The sequence below is a fragment of the Vulpes lagopus genome, chromosome X, assembly GCF_018345385.1.
Source record: "Vulpes lagopus strain Blue_001 chromosome X, ASM1834538v1, whole genome shotgun sequence".
Classification (NCBI taxonomy): domain Eukaryota; kingdom Metazoa; phylum Chordata; class Mammalia; order Carnivora; family Canidae; genus Vulpes; species Vulpes lagopus.
Window position 1 is genome coordinate 30,273,285 of NC_054848.1, and position 19,873 is coordinate 30,293,157.

Genomic DNA, 19,873 nt, shown 5'->3' on the forward strand with positions numbered 1-19,873 from the left:
ATGTTGGATCGCCTTGTCTGACAGGAGTTGTCTGATTCTACATCCAATACAGCTTCACGCAAGGTCATTCTCTTATAGCTATCAGAAGCAACATGCTGATTACAGAATTCTCAATCCATATAATCCATATATTCTTTCTCCAGCCCACAAAATTCAGCAACTGTATTCAATTTACTTCTCTATTTCTACATCAACGTGAATTACTACTTTTCAAACCTGTGCCATGCAGAACTCTTGCTATGTAACATTGGGCCACCAAATTCAAACAAATACTCCCTGTGAATCTTGCTTGCACCTACCTCTACAGAACACACACACTTCCATAGTTTTAGAAAGAAAAATATTATCTTGTGCAGTGATATGCTCGATCATTCAAGTGCTCTTTTATTTGTGGAGATATTTTTTTCTATCTAAAGGAAATGAAGTCGGAGCCTGAAACAAGGGAAAGAAAGAGTGTTCCAAGGTTCTGCAAACTCTTTTCAGGTTTTAGAAGTGATACTGGGGTCTAACAGATCATAACTGAAGACAAGAGTCCCTATTCATACTGGTGAGAGTCCTATAATTCTAAAGATCTGATCCTGTGATCGTTCTTGTTCTTTGAATTTAGCCCTGCAGTTTTCACATCTATTTTTAAGAATGTTTTACTGCTCCTGTGATAATTATCAGCATCCTTCTGTGAACCTATCATTAGAGGAAGATGAGTATTTTAGGAGCTGAGGTGGCCAGTCAGAGAATCCAGGGGTGCCTTTTTTAAGAGCTAAATAGAATTGTATGTAGAGTAGATGCAAAGCTTATTCACATATATCATCATTAACTTACTAAAGCTTCCTCTTAAGACTACTTAAACACAGGAATTTTATTTTGCCTATGTGTACATATGTATGTCTCTCTTCAGAAAAATGTGTGATATAAAATTTGCTGACACAAATCTAATGGCTTCCAGGATATAAAAAATGAAAAAGTTTGGAGCCTATTTGGAGAGAAGTGGAACATTGTTTATTTTTCTGCAAATGAAATCAAGGCTGCCTTCACCACATGCAGCAACTGTCCAAGACTATGATTCACAGAGTGAAATTACCACCTGACCCTTGGAAATTCTAAGTGCATCAGCAACAGCAGAATCTTTCCCTTTGTTGTATGCCCAGAGAGCCTCCCCTAACTGCTTTCTCCCCTCACCCCTGAACATAAGCACACATAAAGCAAGAACTCCCAGGGTTCACCAACCCTCACGATGTTATAAAAATCAACCTAACAGATAATGCAATGCCTTCTCTTGAAATAAATAATTCCCTTTGCATGGCAAGGAAATTACTAAAACAAAATTCAGTCAGTAGAACAGATTGAAGCATTGCAAATAGGTTTACTTCTATTTTCTTTATTTGATATATGAGACCAGTCAGATCATGAGTGTTTGTAGAAAATATAAAGAAATAAACCTTGGCTTGGTAATTTTTTTTTTCTGAGAAGTCGATGGATCTCTCAATTTACTAGAACTAATATAATCATCTCAGGCTCTAATCTATACAACCTAAGGCCCTAGTTATGTATTATTTTGGCCACGTTTCTTATAAAATCTAAAGCTCCCTTTTTTCTACTTTAATTTGCAAGAACTTAAAAGAAATACACACCATCGCTATACATTGAGACTGAAACTACTACCGTGGAATCATGGTATTTACCATCATGAGACTAACCAACTATATTATGTTGTAATAACAGCTTTACAATTAGCTTTGGGTTTTTTGTATAAATATGTTTTATTAAATTCCCAGAGAATGGAGAAGCAGACATATTTGCTGTTGCTGTTTTATAATCACATGCTATTATTCTGTTGCCAGTGACTATGGGATATATTTTCACTGTGGTCAGTAGGGTTCAGATGGTTTATTATATTACAGTGATTACAGCCAGTAGACTATTTGAATATCAAATTCTTATTTAAAAGCATAAGCCTTCTGATTTGAATGTGTTCGTGTAAATCAACATGAAATCTCTGTTGCAGCATTCCAAGAATTATAATAAAGACAATCACCTACTTGGCTGGTGGATGGACATAGATCTGGTCTATGGACACAGAGATGGGCAGAACCCAAATCAACTATTTAAACAGAATTAAATAGTCAATACAAGCAACTTTTTGGAGCTCTACTTCCATAGAACTGTCTTCATCAATGATTTTTGTTTCAGGTAATTCAAGGCTTGTTTCATGAAAGATAATTATGGGAAACACTGTGAAGATATCAAGTGCATATTTAGCCTTGATAAAACAAATAAAAGTTAATATTTATTAAAGACTTTCTCCATATATTATACATATTTTAGCCATTATATTTAATTATACTATTAAAATAAGTATAAAATGTTTATCTCTCGTTTCAGCTAGGTTAAGTGACTTGCCCGAGATTACACACCAGCAAGTAGTATATTAACTGTCTAAATGAAGATTCTCAATGCTGTAAAACCCCAAGACTGGATCTAAGTAACTCGAAAACAAAAGAGTCAATCAACTCAATAAAGTGTTTAACTTTCTGCTTCTCATGAAGTAGAGTTCTAATTTTTTAAGTATATTTTCTTTTTTAGAGCAGTTCTGGATTCACAGCAAAATTGAAAGGAAGGTAAAGAGAGCTGCCACATATCCCCTGTCCCCACATGTACAACCTACCAACTATTGACATCCTGCACCACCACAGTACATGTGTTTTAACCAATGTACTGAAAATTAAAAAATCACTCTCATGCCAAGTCCATAGCTTACATTAGAGTTCACTCTTGGTGTTTATTCTATAGGTTTGGACAAATAAACAATGACATGTATTCATCACTGTGATATACAAAATAGTTTCACTGTCCTAAAAATCAGCTGTGCTTTGCCTATCCATCCCTCTCCCAACTCCTCTAAACTACTGATCTTTTATGGTCTCTATAATTTTGCCTTTTCCAGAATGCCCTATAGTTGGAATCCTATAGTATGTAGCCTTTTCTTATTGGCCTCTTTTCACTTAGTAACATCCACTTAAGGCTTCTCCATTTTTTTCCTGGCTTCTTAGTTCCTCTGTTTTTAGCACTGAATAATATTCCATTGTCTGGATGCACCATAGTTTATCCATTCACAGATTTGCTAATTGTAAACATCTAAATTAAGCAGCAGAGTGAGGTTCTAAGAAACTCTAGAATAAGGAGCTATCACTGGCTTAAGTATACATTATTCATGCAAGCCTTCATGGCTAGTCCTGCATGGATTTGTTCCAGGTCTCCAGAAACTCTTCCCCATTATTTGAGCTCAAGAATATAAATGTGTACTCACTTGGATCGGCATCCATCCAACCAAGAATTCTGTCTCTGGTAGCAGTTTCAAGCAACATTTTGTGAAAGAATGTAGTTGTACTCAAAGCACCAACACTAAGTATTATGTCATGGCTATACAAACCCTAGCTTTTTCTCGGTCATATAATCATCAGTCATCTAATCAACCACATAAAAATCCCTTGAAGTATATGCAAAGACAAAGCAGTCATGCATTAACTAATCATATTATCAAGGCTACTTTTGGTTTATTGGGCATTAAAAGAAGCTTTTATCTGGCAGTTATCAAATCACATTTAATGCTGAAGGTGAATAGATTAGATAATTCAAGGCTTAATATAGATTTTAATAACTGATGCTTTTCTACAATTTCTTTCGCTTTGGATCACCAATGATACCATCCTTCCAGAAAATAAATCTAATAGCCTCAGCATAAATATAGAAAGGCAGAAGCAGGGATGCCTGGGTGGCTCAGCGGTTAAGCACCTACCTACCTGCCTTTGGCTCAGGGCATGATCCCGGAGTCCTGGGATCGAGTCCCACATCGGGCTCCCTGCATGAAGCCTGCTTCTCCCTCTGCCTGTGTCTCTGCCTCTGTGTGTGTGTGTGTGTGTGTGTGTGTGTCTCTCATGAAAAAATAAATAAAAAATCTTAAAAAAAGAAAGCAGTATATTTCTTGGTGTTAATTTTGTTCATATGTTTGGCCTTTTAGTACACATTTATTAACAGAATTGACCTAGTGCCAATTGAGTCTTTACAATACACCATATAAATAATGAGGCCAATTCTTGGTGGCTCTTGTTCTTTTGTCTTCCAAATAACGAGATTACATTTACCTTTTTAATGTGATAAAAACATATGTGACATACAATTTACCAGCTTAACTGTTTTAAGTGTAAAAATTGGTGGCATGTAGTGTATTTACATTATTGTACAACCATCACCACATTGTGTCCCTAGAATTTTTTTCATTTTCTTGAACTGAACCTCTGTACCCAATAAACAGTAAGCCCCATTATCTCTTCCCCCCAGACCTTGGCAACCACCATTCTACATTCTGTCTCTATAAATCTATCCATCCTAATGGATGCCTCTTCTTGGTAGAGGCATAAAATATTTGTCTCTTTTTGACTGGCTTATTTAACTTAGCATTAACGTCTTCAAGGTTTATCCATGTAGCAGGTGCCAGAATTTCCTTCCTTTTGAAGGCTGAATAATACTCCATTGTATGGGTATACATGCTTTGTTTATCCATTTATCCATTAATAGGTTACTTCTGCCTTTTGGTTATGAATAATATTTCCATGAACATGTTTGTACTGATATTTGTTTGGTTCCCTGTTTTCAATTACTTTGGGTATATATCCAGAATTAGAATTACTGGATCATGTGGTAATTCTACACTTAATGAGGAACTGTCAGACTTTTTCCACAGTGGCTATACCATTATTACTTTTCTGCCAGCAATGCACAAGGGTTTTAATTTCTTCACATGCCAATACTTTCTATTTTCTTTTTTAAATAGTAGCCATATTAATATCTAGTAAGATGTTTATATATTTATAGCTTCAAACTACTTATTAATATTATCATTACCAGCAGCAGCGCATTAAAGGCACATTCTGAAAAATATCTCATGGTATTGCAAATATCAAGGCACCATGACCATGACTTATAAATAGAAAATTAACAAATACCCATCATAGAAAGAACCAGAGTTGCTAATTTCTGTGCTGCTCAGAGTTTTCTTGTCAAACTTCTCAAATATGCACACTCATAATTACGTTCTAATAGGTACATTACTTTGAATTTTTCCTCCTTGGGGCTATTTAAATGCAAATGTCATTACCTCTAATTTGAGCTACTCTCAATGCTCTGAAGTCAGACTGGGCCCATCTGGCTATTCAAAGGCAGGCCGAGCACACACATCTGCCAAAGGGCAGGTTTGCATATGGGCTCTTGTGCCTCCAGTTCTGTCTTTAGCCTGTGCCAGGTGCCTTCAGGACACAGGCTTGCAGGGTGGAACTTCTTCATGCATATCAGCTTCTATTTGGTTGATTCAAGTTAAGCAAATCTGTTCTTTTTTAACCTAACATTTCATCTGTTCCTCCCTAAGTCTATTGATCTGCTCTTGACAAAAAAGGTATTCTGCAAAGGACAAGATCTAAATGGAGCAAAACCAATGGAGCTCTAAAATCTGCAAGCAGGCTTGTTAAATATAAGCAGTTTCAGAAATGTAACATTTAGCCATTGCTCATCATCTGAAACAGGAACTTCTTGACACCAGAGCAAAAAAGACCCTTTCTGGAAAAAGTCCAATAACTCTGTTTCCAAATGGTAAACATCTGGTTGGTCACATAGGAATTTGGCCTTACTTTTAGCCCCTTTCCCTCTTTTTTAAAAAAGATTTGAGAACGAGAACACACATACACACGAATACGGGGGAAGGGGCAGAGGAAGAGAATCTCAAACAGGCTCCACACTCAGCACCAAGCTGGAGGCAGGGCTCCATCCCACTACCCTGAGATCATGACCTGAGGCAAAATCGAGAATTTGATGTTCAACCGACTAAGCTACTCAAGCACCCCTTGCCACCTTCTCTATAGTCCCTCTTGCCTACCTGAGAACCTGGACTGTCTAAATACCCAGTACTGTGGGGTTGATGGAATGTTTAAGGGCTCAGTGTTTTTATTGGAGCGCTCTAAAAGTTCCTCTAAGGATAAAGCCTAGAAGACAGTCATTCAAGCTAGAAATGTTGTAATGTTTCCTAAACCTGTAAGCCATTGTAAATGCTATTAAAGCTCAAGTGCGCTATGTACATGAACAGCAGTTCTTAAATATTTTGTCTTCAGTATGTGATACTTGCTAAACTCTTGGGCGACTCCTTTTCAAGTATAAAATATCACAATGCCCTTATGTAAATGTTGGCTGCAGCTAAAGTATGTTCTACTTTCAGGAAGTCAAAAGGGAAAGGAATATTATTGGGACTCTTTTCAAGGAAGAAAAAGAAAATAAGGCCAATGATTCTGCAGGAAAGAAGTGATCCTATTTGCTGACCACCACCACCTTAAACAGTCCCCTTAATCTGACTGAACTTTAGACACATTTCTTCCTGACCTTAGGCCCCTGAGGTCCCTTTCTTCTTCAAGTATTTACACAGAAAACTAGTTCATTCTTTCTCTGCTTCTTTGAAATGTATGTAAACCTTCCCTCAGCCTCTTGCCAGTTTTACAAACCCAGGAAATATTCCACTCACAGATCTGGGAACCATATCTTTGAAGGGTAAATATCAATGAGGATAGGACGATGGCACCCCTATCTCGCAGGCTCTGTGGGAAGGTAGAAGCCTAACTTCAATGGATGTCAATTAGCAAGCACAGATGGTCTAATCACAGTAGAAGACATTTGCAAATTCAGGAACCAACTCAGTGTGTTCCACACATCCTATTCATTAACCTCCTCCCTAACATCCTCCAGTACATTTCCACTAGCTCACCCCAGTACTTGAAAACTCTCCCACTTTTTGTTCCAGTGAATGTGAATTTAGCCTCTCTGCCTGATGGCAACAGCCAGAGTAAAGTCTTCCTCACCTATTTAACCTTGGTGCAATTTTGGCTTTCATACAACATAATAATGGAGATGCTAGCTTAGTCCTAAAATTGTCAGCTCATCTCAGCTTTTTAGTATTTACAGAAGAGGAAAAGAAGGAAATAAACTTTTCTTTGCTTAGACATGTACTATATGCTACTCACATTATTTCATTTACTCCTCCGAGTTAAGGCGACCAACTGCCCCCATTTGCTCAGGGCTGAAGGCTTTCCCGGGACATGGTGTTATCAGTTTTCAAACCAGAGAAGTCCCAGGAAAATCAGGACACTAGGTTACCTTACGCTCATTTTGGCATTGCATTATGCATTAACACCTGAGTTGGGGAGTTTAGGAACATTCAGTAGCCTAGTGATACAGTCAGGTTTCATGTTCCAAATCTTAGGCACCCAAGGTCCAGTCCCAGATCTGGGCACTTAATATGTTGAAAACGCTTTTTTCCCCCTCGAGTTTTTATTTAAATTCCAGTTAGTTATCATACAGTATAATATTAGTTTCCAGTCAAATTCAGTGATTCATCACTTACATATAACCCCCAGGGCTCATCGCAACAGGTGCCCTCCTTAATATACACCACCCATTTAACCCATCCCTCCACCCACCTCCTATCTAGTAACCCTCAGTTTGATCTCTATATTTAAGAGCCTGTTTTCTGAAAAAGAGGGAGTAGGGGAAACAAATCATGAGAGACTCTTAACTGCAGAAAACAAATATGGTTGATGGAGGGAAGGGGGTGGCGAATAGGATAGAAGGGTGATGGGTATTAAGGGGGGCACTTGTTATGATGAGCACAGGGTGTTATATATGTAAAGGATGAACCGCTGAACTCTGCCCCTGAAACCAATATTAAACTGTAGGTCAACTAACTTGAACAAAACAAAACAAAAAGAGCCTATCTTCTGATTTGCCTTTCTCCCCCACCTTATGTTCATCTGTTTTGTTTCTTAAATTCCGTATATGAGTGAAAATCATACGGTATTTGTCTTTCTCTGACTGACTTGTTTCACTTAGCATAATATACTCTAGCTCCATTCATGTCATTGTTAATGGCCAGATTTCATTCTTTTTATGATTAATACTCCATTGTGTGTGTGTGTGTATACACATCCCCCCCATATCTTCTTTATCCATTCGTCAGTCAATGAACACTTGGGCTGTTTCCATAATTTGGCTATTGTTGATAATGCTGCTATATAAACAACAGGGCATATATATTCCTTCAAATCAGTATTTTTATACCTTTTGGGTAAATACCTAGTAGTGCAATTGTTGGATCGTAAAGCATTATTGATAACAATACTGGCATTACAAAGACATGTCCTATGGTCAAGGAATTTAATTTATGAAATGCCAAATGCTACAAGATCCCACTAAATACAAGTTGAAATGAGGATATGATCACCTCCCTTTGAAATAACAGCAACCGCTTCAGTAAAAACATGGTATTGAGGGATCCCTGGGTGGCACAGCGGTTTGGCCTTTGGCCCAGGGTGCAATCCTGGAGACCCGGGATCAAAATCCCACGTCAGGCTCCCGGTGCATGGAGCCTGCTTCTCCCTCTGCCTATGTCTCTGCCTCTCTCTCTCTCTCTCTCTCTCTCTGTGTGTGTGTGTGTGACTATCATAAATAAATAAAAATTTTTAAAAAAATTAAAAAAAAAACATGGTATTGACCTGATCTTAATGAATGGTGTGATAAGGAACCCTTCAGAAGACCCCACATGCATCCTAAAACCTGTTGGCAATACTATGCTGTGGAAATAAGTGAATCTCACCTCAATAAGAATGAACAGAGGCTGTTTATTCTGAGCTTGTGAAAGCAAGGGTGTCAGCTACCATCACTTGCGTTTGGCAGAGACTCAAACGTAGGTAAGAAAATTGAAAAGCTTTGTAGTTTTCAAAAAGAAAGGCTTCAAGGATGTAGTGACTAGAAGTTGGCAAGCAGAAGCTGAAGAAGACAGGCTACATACAAGTGAGGCATCTTATGTACTTATTTAGGGAGCACATTTAGCTATCTCTGTCTGGCCATCAGTTAGAAATAAGTGAAAATACAAGGAAGCTTCCTGTGATTGACCAAGTTTTGGCCATTCTGGACTAATTGCCACAGAGGTTATGGTTTGGCTTCCCATGCAGGTGGCTGCAAAGATTGTAGGTCTGAATCCTATTGGCATAGATGTACTGACCAAGGTCCCTTTTCCTTCTCTTGGGAACATATTCTTTATTCTTAGAAAAGTAGGGAAGACACAGAGCTGTTTCTTGTCTTGTTGTTTCACATGTAAGACAGTAGATAATTAAATTTGAGATTACCATTGGCCCATCATTTCTGCCCTATACAAAGTAATAAAGTAACCCTTCCCACCATGCCTTCATAGGAACAATGCATGCTGTAAGACAGAGGACTCCTGTGCCTGCCATTGATATGAGCACAATGACAGGGGAAGAGCTCGGGAATGATGCAGACAACAAACAATCTCCTGCCATAGGTCAAAGGTGGTGCAGAATGTGGCAAACATCAGGGGGTTTTTAAGCAGAGAAATCAAGAAGGGAATGAGGAACACTTTTTTTTCCAGTCTTTGTCCCATATTTTCATGAAGAATATATAGCTTTATGATTTTAAAAATCATAGTGTCCTGGATCAGAATATGGAGATGGCAAGAAACTCGATTAAATGAATCTGATATAACCATCCAGTTGAAGCACATTGTGATATAAGCTATATAGCAATGTCACTATAATGATAACTAGAGACAAAAACCTAAAGCTAGAAAGACATGGTATATATTGCCCTGAGTATATGGATTTTGAGAGAGGATCCCATCAGGACAATATCACGGCAACTCAAATTCATAAAAGCAAAAGGTAGAGATAAATGCAAGGAGCATCAGTATCCAGAGAGCCTGTGTAAAAGGCAGAGTATGGGGTGAGGAGCTACAGAGGGCAGGGTTTTCAGGGCCATGTGAATATGTCATAAGGGGAAAAGAGGCAAAGCAAGACTCATGAGCCAGCTCCATGTATGGGAGAGCATAACAAATAAGGGAAGAGATCAAGTTCATAAAACAATAGCAGCAAATATGTAATTGCAACCAAAGTGCAGCTAAACAATAAAAGGTCGCTATTACATAAAATGTATCATGTGGAGATTGACTCATTTCTCCACATATATATTAAAAAACATATAGAACATTTCACAAAGCAGTCATGCTGTATGCTTGTGTAATGGAGCTCTTTCAAAGAACTGACTTAAATTGAAAGGTATTTGAAAAAAAAAAAAAGGTATTTGAAGGCATGGATAGTGACTTACCAACATTTGGTTCTCCCATGTGCCCAGTACAGTGTCTTATATAGATAATGTGTTCAATACATTTTTGCTAAAATGGCATCCATGTGGAAATAAAACAACAGACTTGCTTAGCCATGCAAGAAATAACTTATACTCCAAATACTACAAGTAAATACTTCTGCTTTACTGATGCTAAAAATGTGAGTCAGTCCATTAATCTCTTTTGTCCCACTTGTAGCAAACTGAAAGTTTATTAAGCCATTTTGTACCATGTTTTTCCTTAAAAACATACAAATGAACATTTCATTTCAAAATAATAATAGCTTCCATATTATAAACACTAAAATGTACCAGCTATTTCTTGCACTGCTTTCAATAACCATTATATCATTTTCATAAGAATTCTATAAAATGGGTACTATTTTTATAACAAGCTAAAAAAACATGGAGCTGAATCTAAGATGTATTTATTAATTAACCGAGGAATCAGTATTTATTTATACTTGAGCACTCACCAGGACTTTCACTCCTTAACCAAAATTTTACACCAATTTAGGACATACATCCATACTATTCACATAGCTATTCCAGATAAATTTTAAAGTTCAGCAATTTTCTCAAATCACACAGCTAGTGATAGTAGAAATAAACTTAGACTTTAACATAACATGTGGAATATTACAACTAAGAAAAGACCTTGTAGAAAGAGTAACAGCTCAAAGAATGGCTCTCCCATCATAAACTACTAGAAAACTGAATACATTAAATAATTATTTTCAGGGGCATCTGGGTGGCTCAGTTCGTTAAGCATCCAACTCTTGATTTTGGCTCAGGTCATGATCTCAGGGTCATGGAATTGAGCCCCACATTGGGCTCTGAGATTCTCTCTCTAAATAAATAATAAAATATTCTTTTTAAGGTGACATTCACAGTGTCCAGGGATTTGAATCTGGATATTTTGGGGGGCCATTATTCAGCAACCACAAGTTCCAAATGGCTTCATTGGTGAATTCTACCAAATATTTAACAAAAATTAGTATTTATTCCAAATAAATTCTTTGAGAAAATAGAGATAGAACAAACACTTTCAACTCATTATATGAGGACATCATTACCCTGATACCAAAACCAAAGACACTAAGAGAAAAAAAAAACTATATAATGATTTGTCTCATGAATATAGATATAGAAATATTCAGCCAAATGTTAGAAAGAGAATACAGGAATATATAGAAACAATGCTTTATAACTAAAATAAGTTTATAAAAAATGAAAAGTTGAAAAAAAATGAAAAGTTGGTTTGACACTCCAAATTAATTAATATTATCAAAATAAACATCATTAGTTGATACAGAAATGTCTGCCAAAATTAAACATCCATTCATCATAAAAATTTTCACAAAACTAAGAGTAGGGACATTTTCTTAAACTAATAAAGGGAATCTACATGAGAGCTTCAGCCTGTTATACTTAAATGACTGAGTGGTTTCTTCCTAAGATCATGATTAAAACAAGAATGTCCTAAGATAGATAGATGATAGATAGATAGATAGATAGATAGATAGATAGATGGAATGTCCTTTCTCACCACTTCTATTCACCATTGTTCTGGAAGTTCTAGACAGTGAAATAGTCAAGCAGAAAAATATTAGAGGAATGCAGATTGATTAGCAAGGTCACAAGCCTAGGTCAATGTACAATAATAAGTAGCATTTCTCTGTACTAAAACCCAATCACTGGAAAAAAATTTTAACATGCCATTTATACTTGTATCCAAAATAGGATATATGTGTGGATACATTTAACAAAGTATATGCAAGAGCTGTACTGGAAGCTACAAAACATTGCAAAATTTTAAAGGACCTAAAAACAGATATTCTGTATTAGTGTATTGGACTTAATACTGTTACAATGTCAATTCTCCATATACCAATCTACATATTTAATGTGATTCCAATCAAAACCCCATGAAATTTTTTTGCTAGAAATTGACAAGCACATATAAAATTTATATAAATTATAAAATTTATATAAAAATATAATGGACCTGAACAATTATAATTCTTTTTAAAAGTAGAACAAAATTGGTGGACTACCTGCTTTCAAGATTTATTATAAAGCTACAATAATCAAGATCTCATTTTTGGCATTTAGGAGAATTAGGCAAAATAGAAGTTCTAGAAATTGATCTCATATATATGATGAATTTATTTTTGACACAGATGTCCATTAATTCAGTGGAAGAATTGTAGTCCACTCAACAAATGGTTTTGTAATTATTAGATATTGTACATAAAAATATACACTGCAACTCTCACCTCTCCCCATACACAGACAAAACTTGAAATTATCATATACCTAAATGTATGAGTGAAAACTATAAACTTCTGGGAGAAAATATTTGTGAGCCGGGTTAGGCAGCCATTTCTTAAGAAGACACAAACAACTGAACCATAAAACACACACACACACACACACACACACACACACACACACACAAAGTTTCGCTCTTCAAAATAAACAATGAACAAGGGGAGGTGGAAAGGGAGGTGGGCAGGGGGTGGGGGTGACTGGGTGATGGGCACTGAGGGCGGCACTTGATGAGATGAGCACTGGGTGTTATGCTATATGTTGGTAATTTGAACTCCAATAAAATATAACTTAAAAAAATAAGAATAAACAATGTTAGCATTGGTAAGAAAACAAAAAGGCAATCCACAGACTGAGAAAAAATATTCGAAAAGCTATAGCTCATAAAAGTTCTGACCTAAAATATTTAAAGTAACTTTTATATCTTATTAAGAAGACAATCAAACCAATTAAAAAAATAGGCAAGGGGTTTGAACAAACACTGCCACAAAGAAGCTATAGGAAATTCCAATAAGCACATGAAAAGATGTTCGATGTGATTAGGTTTTCTGGAAATGCAAATTAAAACCATAATGAGATACTCCTGCCACCCATTACTTATATATACATACAACAACTTATATGTGAATATTCATAGAAGCTTTATTCATAGTAGCCAAAACCTTGTAATAATTCAAATATCATCGAACTGAAAGAAAGTAAGTGGCAGCCAGAGACCAAGAGTGGGGCGAGGAGACAGACTATGTAACAGCCCAAAGGAACTTTGGGGAATGATGGAAATGTTCTACGTCTTCATTGTGCTGGTGGTTACATAAATGTATTACATTTGTCAAAACTCATTTGTATATTTTAAATTGGTGAAACTGTACTGTATGTAAACTGAAACAATTATATGCTGATTTTAAAAATTTTAACTCCTTCCCCCCAAAAACAAGATTTAAAACCAAAAAAGATTCAGAGCCAAACTGTCTGGGTTTCCACCCTGGCTTTGCCAGTCACCATTTGTGTGACTTTGGAAAGGTTACATATCCTTTCTGTGGTTTAGCTTCCTTTTCTGGACCAGGTGGATAATAATCTGCCTCATAGGGCTGCTGTTATCTACTTGTACGAAATACATAGAAGAGTGGCCAGCACGAAGCAAGGTGTTCAGTCAATGCTTGCTGTTCTCACTTGTTGCTCCTGACCCTGCACACCCGACTAATGCTGACGTTGACCAGATCATTTCAGTTCTATGTAATGTTTTTCAACTTTAAAAATGTTGTGATGACATGCATCCCCCTGGTCTTTAAAGCTCTCTGATACCCTAAAGTCTTTAAAGACATGGAAAGCCTTTTCACGCTCTCTTACAAGACATTCTTTTTAACACTGACTCAAGGAAGTTTCCTAAAAGCAGCAGCTGCACTCTGAAAATATGTGTATTTGTCTAATAGACAATTTTTTTTTATTTGGCCTAAGTCTGAAGATGGTTTTGAACCCTTTCACTTTAAATAAACCAAGTTTTACCGTGGAGGTAGACTAAACAAACAATACTAATTCGATCAAAATCTCTCACTTCTCACACAGTTTGCCAGCAGCATATTCTTTTTGTATAGTTTTATTTTCATTTCTGGTAAGCCATGTAAAATCATCTTTCAAGTTTGATACAAGTCCCTCAGTTTGTCTAACATAGCACAATTTTTTAGGCTTAGAAATTTTCCTTGATGCAGATTTTTTAAGGCATCAAACTTAGGAACTTGTATCTGATTGGCAATTTTGCCCTAGATACCTTTCTCCCCCTTCACCTAATGATGCTGTCCTTGATAATGTAGTGATGCTCAACAAGCTGGAAGCCATAGGTATCAGGTAATAGAGTCCTGACAGATATTTGACAGAATTATTAGTTCTCCTATTAAATAGGTCTACTTTAAAGTGATTTATAGTGCAACAAATTAAAATCTAATAGTGAAATGCTCGAGTACTCAACAGTTACAGCAATCAGTTACTGTATGAATTACAGTGAAAGGTCCATTCTATTTGAAAATTCTATCAAAGGATCTTTCAATTCCTACAGGAGGAAGGGGACCTGACTGAAGAGTTCAGCCAACTTGAAGTCCATACATATAAATCATATGCTCTCCTGCCATAATAAACCACAATCCCTGCTTTCAAATCTCTTGCAAAGATTAATCAAGATTAATCTCAATTAATGAAATTTGCCAACATATTCTTGGATTCTATGAAAATTCCTGATGATCGATTGCATGTTTAATAAACAATATACATTACAGCTGTCATGTTCTTGCTAAAATTTTATTTCCCCTCTGGTAATCGTGTGAGGGAAGAGGAGCGTGTTACACTTCTTGTCAACATTTCCCTGAAAGGTGTTTCCAGCAAAGACAACCAAGCTCTTGAGCCTAATTTATTCACAGGCCTGCAGACAATCTATATGTTTAGTGTACTGCTAGATGCCACTGTGTGCTTCCCTCACTGAAGATGCCAACTCCACATGGTTGCTTACCCTTAGGACTCCAAAAGGTTCTCAGACTACTGAACTTCTGTGCATAATCTGCCACTTACCCCCTATAGTTAGTGTGGCTCATGAGTTGGTCTCTCTTGCCTTGGTTGGGGATTGCTGGTTCTCCCTGGCTGGACTGACTTCATCAGAACTACTGGCTACACACCCATGAGTTTTGCCTGTGATATCCATACAACCCCAATACTGACTCTGGAGTCCAGTCCCTGCTGAGGGATCCCCTCTGACTGCCTTCATGAAGGCACATGCCAGACCAGCTGTCCCTCAATAAAGTATCCTGACCATACCAGCACTGAAGGTGGACTGGAGAAAACAAACTTCACAGTGATGGCTGATACACAACACCTGTGTCCATTAAAATGTCCATGAAATAGATTTAGAATCTCATGTTGACAAAAGCATCTTAAAGCAAAGATCAGAGAAGATACTGAAATAAGATCAAAGTGCAATTTCATTAACTGCATCTCTGACTAGGATGAACTCAGAAGCTCATATTTTAAAATTAGAACAAGAGATATGACCATAAGATGTTATTTACCTAATTTTAGGATTCTCAGCTATGATGACCAGAATAATAGGTCTCAGTTTCTTTACCACAAGGAAACCAAATTCTTAACCAATCATAGCCCTCTCCTGTCCTTTCTCCTTGTTATCTCAGGGCCTGTGCCAATGCCACCTCCCCACACCCTGGGGCCTGAGTCACTGTGGCAAGAGAGTACCATGGGAGAACTGCACAGGCTTGCATCTCAAACACTAGTGACACACCACAGCAAGTGCACCTGTGCCCCAGAACCCAGGTTCTGTGGTAGTATTGCATGTACTTGAATGCAGGCCCCAGCTCCACTAACACTGAGTGCCAGCACACCACTGCCATGAGCAGGGCTTCTATAGTCTTGGCCACAAAAGACCCCCCACCCTCAAACCTCTGCTTATGGAGCTGCACAGAGATTACACCACTGCACTCTCCCAGGAATCAGAGACACTGAACCCCAACCAGCTAATATCCTTGATGCTACATTTAGTGTCTTTCCCAACTAAGGCCAGTCCGAAAAGACTGAGAGAGGTGACTGCCCCCTCAAAAGCACAAACATTAATACAAAGCCATTGGGAACATGAAACAACAAGGAACATGATACTACTAAAGGAACCAATAATTTTCCAGAAACAATCCTTCTCCCAAAAATCAGAATAGATCCAGTTTCTCTCAAGCACAATCTTACTAAGTATCTGATTTCTCACCAAATAACCCCTTTTGGACGTTTCATATTGACTCAGGTGACATGTATATCAACCTGACCTTCAGGTTTAGGTCTCAAGCTGAAATTGTTCAAGGGTGGAACCATGACCCATAGTTTGTTTTTTGTTTTAGTTTTTTGTCAGTTGAGAAGATCAAGGAATGAATGGTTCTCTACTGACTCAAGGTTAAGAACGCCAAACAAAATATAAAATGAACACAATGAATCCAATACAAAAGATACTGCAGCTTAAGGAAAAATAATATGTAGAAAATTTTGTAAAATGGTGTATCACTGAAGAGGCTTTTCTGCAAGGAACTAAAAATTGAGGGTTTTGACTTTCTGTTCTAAAATATATGCAGGAAAAAAAAATAATAAAAATAAAAATAAAAAAAATAAAATATATGCAGGAGAAGAGATCTTCTCTGAAATAGAATGGGCAGGTAACTTAAGGAAGAACAAAGTAATGCAAATGCAAAAAGCCAGACCTAAAATGCTACATAAGGTATTTTTCCATGCCTATGACATGTTGGAAAAGAAAAATACTACAGGGACTGAAAACAGAGAAGTGGTTGCGAGTTTAGTGGGGTGGAGAGAGAGTTTTCAAAAATGTTTATTACTGAAACGTAGTTGACATACAATGTTATATTAGTCTTGGCTGCACAACATAGAGAGTCAACAGTTCTCTACATTATCCGACACTCACTGTAAGTGTAGTTACCACCTGTCACTATACAGCATTATAATATTACTGACTATATTCCTTATGTTCTACTTTTAATCTCTGCCATTTTTTTATTTTGTAACTGGAAGTTCATACCTCTGAAACCCCTTCACCTATCTTGGCTGAGCATAACAAGTGACATTTTTGAGGTGATGGAACTATTCTGTACTGTGAATACACTAATCTTATGTCCAAACTCATGAAACCAAATGCCACAAAGGGTAAATTTTCATATGTAAACTTAAAAAAAAACTAGGATAATATAGGAAACCAAAATGGAGTGCAGACTAGGACAAATGAATCTCTGTCTTGCAAATAAGTGCTATAGCTACAGTGATGAGATGACGAAGAAATAACCTGTACCATGTAACTTAAAAAACACCGTTTGACTGGATACCACGAGGCTAAAGACCAAAACGACTGACACAAAGAAGCTATACTTTAGTTTGTGAATTTAGGGAGAAAGGTTAACGATTCTGAAATGACTCTACATGTATACCAGCTTTGTACAAATGAGTCCATTTCTCAATCAGAAAGAGATTATCATGCCAGAATGAACCATGTGTTGTTGGATTAGAGGTGGTAATGGTGTCCTGTAAAGTTCATGGATGGATAGTTAGATATGGAAATGGGTACCGATATAAGAGTATATATGGGTTCCTAAGCAAACACATATGACCCAGCTTTATTCAGTGAGAGAGAACATAGAAGCAGTGACCCCTCACAGAAGCAATGAGCACACCTAGTTCCCAGGTTCTTGTTTCTTTCTTCTTTTTTTATTTAAGATTTATTTATTCACGAGCGACACAGAGAGAGAGGCAGAGACACAGACAGAGGGAGAAGCAGGCTCCATGCAGGGAGCCCGATGTGGGACTTGATCCCAGGACCAGGATCACGCCCTGAGCCAAAGGCAGATGCTCAACTACTGAGCCACCCAGGCGTCCCCAGGTCCTTGTTTCTAAATGTCATTAAAGACAGGAGGGAGGGCTCCTTGAAGAAATGGCTGGTTGAGGGCTAGGGAAGGGAAAATTCAAGTCAAGCATAGAGCTTCTTGGAGTATCAGAAAGATAGGAAGTACTTTTAAAAAAAAGTTGTTCCTCTGTATTTTTGACATGCCCCAATCTATCAGAAAGTGCTCCCAGTAGCCAGATCTGGAACAATTGGGCACAATATAAATGAGTGTTAGACTCTAACCCTGTGATGGTTAGTTTTATGTGTCAAAGTCAAAACAGACAAGGAAAGACTAAAGAATTATCATGGATTGGGAGAGTCTTGGGAACACGATTATTCAATGTCATCATGTGAGAACCTAGGTTAGATCCTGAAACAGAAAAAAAAAGACATTTGTGGAGCAGAAAGACTGGTGATATATAAACAAGGTGTGTGCTTTATTTACTTGTGTTATACCAATATTAATTTCTTACTTTTGACGATCATTATGGTTATGTAGGATGTTATCACTGGGGAAAACTAAGTGAAGTGTGTATGAGACTTCTGAGCTATTTTTTTCAATTTCTCTGTAAGCCTAAAGTTATTTCAAAGTAAAAACTTTAAAATGTAACTTATACAATCTATGAGGATTTCAAAACATCCCTTGAAGAATCCTATTTGAATAAAACTAAATCTAAGAATTCTTAATTCAGCCTCTCTTCTTTAGAGTAAATCATTTTAATTTCTTTAAACTTTCTTCACTTTAGACATATTATTCATCTTTGTTTTTCTGGCGTGTATTCCCTCCAGATGCTCTTTATGTCCCTTAAGCTTTGGTAAAGCTGATTGACACAGGCCCAAGCATATAATATCAGCATCAATATTCACTTCATTTTGACCCAGGCCAGGGCTCCGCAAGACTGTCTTGAAATACTAATGAGAGGGATGTTGAAGGAATAAACCTCAGAGTTCTAAAGTTCACATAAATGTAGGCTACTCTAGAAAGGTTATAAAAAAATTAAAGTTTAGCCTGGAAAGAGTAGGATAAACCATTAATAAGTATGAATTATCATTGAAATTGTAGTTTATACATCATTAATTATGATTTACTTTTTAACAATTTAATAGGTTTTAGAACTCAAAGTCGAAATGAAACATTCTGAAACATTTCATTTTATATATGATCCTCAAATACTTGAAAATATACATCCACAAAGACATTACTCATTTTGAAGACATTGAATTTATATGAGAGATACTGGAGGCATCATATCACCTTAACCAAAAATCTGAAATTGTAAGAAAACTTCACAGTAGAATATACTGTAAATAGAAAGAATTTTAGCCTCTAGTTAGGTGCTGTGGTTAGGCTATACATGTTACTTTAGTCAAGTCACTTCACTTCTCTGAGACAGCTCTAGGATGGTCATATAGGGATATACCATCTGTTGTTGCAAAATTCCAGTAGGGGCTCTTCACATATTCACGTCACAGTCTGCTAAATAGTAAGCACCCTTGGATTTGTACAAAAGAGTAGCCCTTCCTGTAGTGCAATTATTTGTCCTATTAGATGAATAAATCATGTTCCTGGGAGCTTCAAAATGAATGGAAAAATGAGAAGGTGGTAGCCTGGACAGTAGAATTTGATTGAAAAGGAGACTTTTTTTTTTTTTAATTTTTTTTTAATTTTTTATTTATTTATGATAGTCACAGAGAGAGAGAGAGAGAGAGAGAGAGAGACAGGCGGAGGGAGAAGCAGGCTCCATGCACCGGGAGCCTGATGTGGGATTTGACCCCGGGTCTCCAGGATCGCGCCCTGGGCCAAAGGCAGGCGCCAAACCGCTGCACCACCCAGGGATCCTGAAAAGGAGACTTTTTGAATAAGGATTACAGTCTGGACCAGGTAGGATGTTT